Raw genomic sequence first — 5,518 nt, forward strand, 5'->3', positions numbered from 1 at the left:
CCGGGTGGGTGGGATAACCCGCCTGGGTGGGGTCGAAAAATCCGTGGTCCCGGGATGACATTCTCGGGGCTGATGCGTGGTCGCTAAGTACGTAAACAAGCAAAATGCGGGCCTGAGACTTGCAGACTGACTCGAAACTAGAAATTAGTGCCGAACTTAGCAGTTATTCTCTGCCTAGACAAAGTGTTGTTTATCTGCCAAAGCTGGTTGACACTGAGGTTGTCGGTATTGCCACGTAACGTCACCTGATGTTACGCGTGTAAATGTGTCACGAAGTGTCTCACCTTTTTTCGCAAAATTGGCACTGCTAGTAGCGTGATAACGCATTTTGGCTTACAATTTACTTTCGCTTAAAATTTTCAGTTCTGTGGCTTCTTACTATCACTTTTAATGCTTCAACGCCTCTGCCAAAGGCAGTATATTGTGGCTCGAGCCGACCCCAGGTTGGCGGGTTACCCCACCTTCAAGCGTTTACATGGCAAAACGCGACCCCAGCTGGGCGGGGCAGCTCGCCTCGGCGGGTTACCGCACCTATCACGTAAAGGCAGAAAAAAAAAGAGTTTATATGGACAAGTGTGTTACCCCATCTCTTTGTTAACCAAACAGGCCCTAATAGAGCGTTTTCAATAATGTGACCAGAAGCCATATTGGATTGCTGCAACATAAGAAAGTATTTGCATAAAAATAGAGTTCAATTCCCGGAGGATAAGTTAAGTACACCATCAAGGCTACTATTTCTTTGTTTTGAAATACCAACATGGCCGCCGTGGCGTCATGTGAAAACGCTCCACACGCCATATTGCATAGGACTGCAGAAAGCAATTAGTTGTTTGTTTGTTTGTTTTTGTAAGAACGAGGCATAAAACAAGGGCTCGCGTTGAATTTGACTGGAAATGAGATGCAAGGTAGTTTTTACCTTGGAGCGATCCCAATCTAGTGCATTCCGTACTCTACGCGTGACAAACAAAAGGGAGTTTTAGCAAAAACGACGGCAACAGCAACGAAAACGTTAGTCCAAAATGTAAGTTAACGCTGTCGCAAGTATTTCACGATTAATTAATCCGTCTTGTTCACATTGTACAATACAGGCGAACTATCCTGTAAATGGATGGGTACGAACGGTTTTGAAGTCAAAACTGAAAATGACTTTTTCATTGTTATATGCTTACGTTGTCGTCAAAACCTAAAATTTGGTGATTTCACGTTGTTGTTTTCTGCAGTACGGCTAAAAATGGACGGAAATTCGTGTTGCACGTGCAGCACGAGCATTTTTCCTTTTTCAACCAATAATAATCTTGCTTTGTGGCGTTGCCGTAGCCGTAGCTGTCGTCTTTGCAAAAAGTCCCTAAAGCGAAGATTAAGGCCACGTTTTCAGGATCTCGGGTACCCAAGACGACCCTTCCTTCCGAGTTACCCTGGCCGAGCTATTTTCCCCAGTCCTTTGAAAAGTTCCTGCAATCGTTTATATGAGTGGGCGAGACAACTCGGCAGGTAGGGTTAACCCTCGTCTCTGTAGGCTAGACAACTTGGCACGACTACCGGCCCGGGACCGCGTAGTTAGCGGGGACCGATGAGAAACAAAAATGGATGAAGCTGATGTTGCTAGCGTTCGCAACGTGTAGCGTTGGCTTGGTTAATTTTTGTATAATTATTTGGAACCTGTGCACAGGCCTTAATAATACTCATACCAGGCTGTGATTGTGCAACAGAACTATTGTTTTAAGGTGCTTTCAAATATTTTAGTTTCCTTAGAACGGTATCCACCGGTAAGTAACATCATAAAATACTCAGAAATTTCCCTTTAGGGATTCATGAGAAAGTTTTCTGGTCATTACAAACGGACAATTGCAACACCTGGCAAATAGTTTGTTTTTCTAATCATCTCGGACGAGGAAGATAAATCGTTGTCATCGTCCCCACATAGTGATAGTGGTAGTGGAAGAGGAAGCGGAAGTGGCAGTGGTAGTGGTAGTGGTAGTGGAAGAGGAAGAGGAAGTGGTAGTGGTAGTGGAAGAGGAAGCGGAAGTGGTAGCGGTAGTGAGGGTCCACAATACGGTTCTCAGATCCTGCTTTCCCGCCCATTTTTTACTACCGCCATCCCGCCTTTTTTACTTGGGAATCCCGATCCCGCGCACTTCTCAAGGACGTTATTGCGTTAATTAGTAATTTGTAAAATAATGAATAACGCAGAAAATTTATAGAAATAAACATTACAGAAAAGATCATCATAGTGAAAGGCCTACCTGTATGCAATAGGTAGCAGATAAGTAACCAGAAAGGATTGTTACATTTCCTTATTTAAACGTTTCTGTTTTTGTTTTTGTTTTTTTTTTTGTTTTTTTTAACATATCAGTGAAAGAAAGAGATTGCTCACTTCCATATTCCTAGTCCTGGTTTTTTGGAAGACTATCAACTGAGTATTTGAAGGTGTGTGTTAGTTCGTGCGTCTGACATTCTATGGGGTGCTTGCTCATTGGTCCCTAATCCTTTTCTGCTGTATCGTGGTTTTTCGTCAAATTGTCGAAAAATTTTTTAAAATGTTAACTGAGTATTTAATAATTATAAGCAGAACATTAGCCTGCTTTTGAACCGAACAGCACGGCCGAATGTACACACTCTTCCGAGCAGGAAGTTCGCTTCCCCATCTAAAGTGGAAACGCTTTCTGATTCGTTCTGCTCGTCGATTATCCTCCTCCTTCTCCGCACTGCTACATGTCGCATACCCGTCTTCATCGTCAGAACGATGAATATATCCCTGCAACATCTAAAACTTTCTCCAGTCACAATTTGTCTCTGTTAAAAAAAATAAATGGACAAAGTTCCTGCTCTAGCCATTGTCGTTTCCTGTCTAACGGTTCTCTGACGAACTGCGGCTCCAAACGTGTGTGTCCATCCCTTCATGAGCTGGGAATCTTGAGAGGTAATCACTGCAAGTTGAAGTTGTCGCGCTATTGGAATATCAAAGAGTGACGCCGCACGGTCAGGCAGGGGATACCACGACTTCGGGTTGGTAAGGCCCGTTTTAAACGTCGCATTTTACATGTGCCTAATCTAATGCAAATGAGCGAAAACAATAGATTTTTTTTCATTTGCATTAGATTCGGCACATGTAAAATGCGACATTTAAAACGGGCCTAAAATAACAAAAACAAACCACTTTAAGACCACTTAGCGCTCGTAGAAAGGTCGAAAAGACCGAGACTGAGGACACTGAGGTCAAGAATACAGACGAAAATGTCGGAAATGGACAAATGCTATTTATGTCAGAGGCCAACACAAAAGATCACAGTAGGACTCAAACACCTCGTACGGTCTGATAATAACGTGGGGTAAGCGATAATGGATACGTTTGTCAAGTCCCGACAGGCTACAAAGCCGTTGCTATTGGCATTATTTGTTCAAAACCTCACAGTAGGTTCGAATTCATTTCCGCCAGCTTGCGCTTTTTGCGCTGGTCAACTTAGGAGACTTAGGATGAGGTCACGTTGGAATTGAAATCCCGTATCCCGCTCAGTTTTCCTTGCCAATCTCGCATCTCAACCCTATAAAAGCACGAACTCCGGCCTCCACTCGCCACTGCGATTCCCTCTTCTCGCCCAGGTTTTCAGTTCAAATCCCGAATATCACCGCGAAAAAAAGCCAAATCCCGCATCTCGCCAAACCTATTGGGGATCCTCGGTAGTGGAAGCAGGACAACGGCGCCTTTAAAGTTAACTTTGCTAAGGCTTGAAAAAAATTCACCGTGCGCACTTGTATGACGGAAATGATGACAGATTTTGTCGCAAAATTAAATAACAAATTTCCCAGTGCGTACGGGCCCTTTTACGAGAACTCATCATCTGGCATTTATAGCGCTAAAATTTTCTGTACAGAGGGTTTGTTTACTGAATGTTGACAATTTCTACTCATATGTTAGCCAGCGCCCTTTTCGTGCCACATATAACCTCCTAGAGCTTCTTCATCTCTACTTCGGAGAGCCTAAAGGCGGAGCTCCTCAAACTTGTAATTTATTTATGTTTTGTTTTCAGATACTTTTACACCTATTCTGCTTACCGCACAACCAGTGCATCCCGCTAGCTCATTTTAATACTAAAAATTAGTATTTTCGCCGTTTTCCGTCACCATTATTCGGCCTGTTTTCTCGTGCTCGTGCTTGGGCTTTCTTCCACTGCTCGTTCGTCACTATAATTTTGTTTCTTTTACCATGATTGGGGCTCTTTCGCCTGTTTTCTCGAGCTTTAAGTCCCTCTCTTTCACCTTAAGCATCGCTTATTCGTCACCTGCTCACTGTTACTTGGTTTTTTTTTTTCTCATCTTTCCTCATCGTTGGGCATATTAAATAGATACCTACGTAGCTTGCTTTTAATTTGGTTGTCTTCAAAATCTTTGCTTGTCTTATAAGAACGCAGTGTCAAAAGCAGTACGCTGGCCATGCAACTTCCCGCCAAAAACACCCGCTGTTTCCAGTTCATGCAACTTCCCGCAGACAACAGAGCAGACAAAAAAGCAAAGCAATGTCGTTTATTGACTTAATGAATTTTACGCCAAAACAAAGCAATGATTCGTGAACCGAAACAATTTTCCGTAAAAATTGTCAACAGTTGTCTATCACTTCTCACGTGAATACTATTCAGAAAAGTTTGCGCTGCTCTTAAAATTCTCGCAAATCTGTAATCACTCTGGAATAACTCTAAAATTTAATAACAAAAACTTTAATACAAATTCAAAGATAAGCATACCTTCCAACTCTCGCGGTTTTCCCGGGAGTCTCCAAGTTTTTCATCAAATCTCCCGGTCTCCCGGTTAGAGCACCAAATCTCCCTGGAAATACCTACCGTGGCCTAACTTTTTCAACATTTGTTCACTAATTTCATTATCTTCTACTTTCCGCTGACAAAAAAACCTAAGCCGCATACCACGCTAGATTGTTTCTAATTGTCAGTGGAGTGACTACAACAACTCAGCAATTGTTTTGTAAACAACAGCGCTTAGCGACTGGCTTAAAAATTGCGCGTCACATTCTGTAAAAGCGAACTACATGTATTTTCGACGAGTCGTGATTGGCTAATTCGAGATAAAAAAAAAACAGAGAAAAGAAAAGAGAAGATAGGAGGGCCAACCATGTCAGGTACAGCCTACTTCGTTTCAATCGCTTTTAGAATTAGGTAATTTTTTTGTTATTTCGTCTTTAGTTTTACAACGCCCCTTACCGTGGCTACCCAACAAACTTTCACATTTGACAACTACGTGTAAATACGTCACCTCAACAACCCATGCAAAGATGTTCAACCTACAACCGTGCGAACTTTGCAAGGGGGCGTAATTGTCAGTCAAATTCGTACACCCTTATTGGCAGATAATTTGCAAAAAAAACTTCGTTAGGTGGCCACGGTAAGGCGCGTCGCAGTAATATATTCTGGTCGGATGCTTCCCAAAGCTTTGACGCAACAAAAAGCAGAACCACCATACATACTGTAATTATTCATTGAGTCCTGGCCTTTTCTGAAAAATTGTGGTC

At 42.6% G+C, this 5,518-nt stretch overlaps 1 protein-coding gene across 1 annotated transcript in view; it reads right to left on the bottom strand.

Moving 5' to 3' along the window:
- The window catches only part of LOC138042464 (cytochrome P450 3A2-like), a 23,602-nt gene extending 22,992 nt beyond the window's left edge, over positions 1-610 (bottom strand). The window contains exon 1 of the mRNA XM_068888358.1: positions 1-610. This exon is cut by the window's left edge and continues 435 nt beyond it. The gene's annotated coding sequence lies outside the window, so the exon portion shown is untranslated.
- Positions 611-5,518: the final 4,908 nt, after the last annotated feature.

The sequence above is a fragment of the Montipora capricornis genome, chromosome 3 (genome assembly GCF_036669925.1).
Source record: "Montipora capricornis isolate CH-2021 chromosome 3, ASM3666992v2, whole genome shotgun sequence".
NCBI classification, from domain to species: domain Eukaryota; kingdom Metazoa; phylum Cnidaria; class Anthozoa; order Scleractinia; family Acroporidae; genus Montipora; species Montipora capricornis.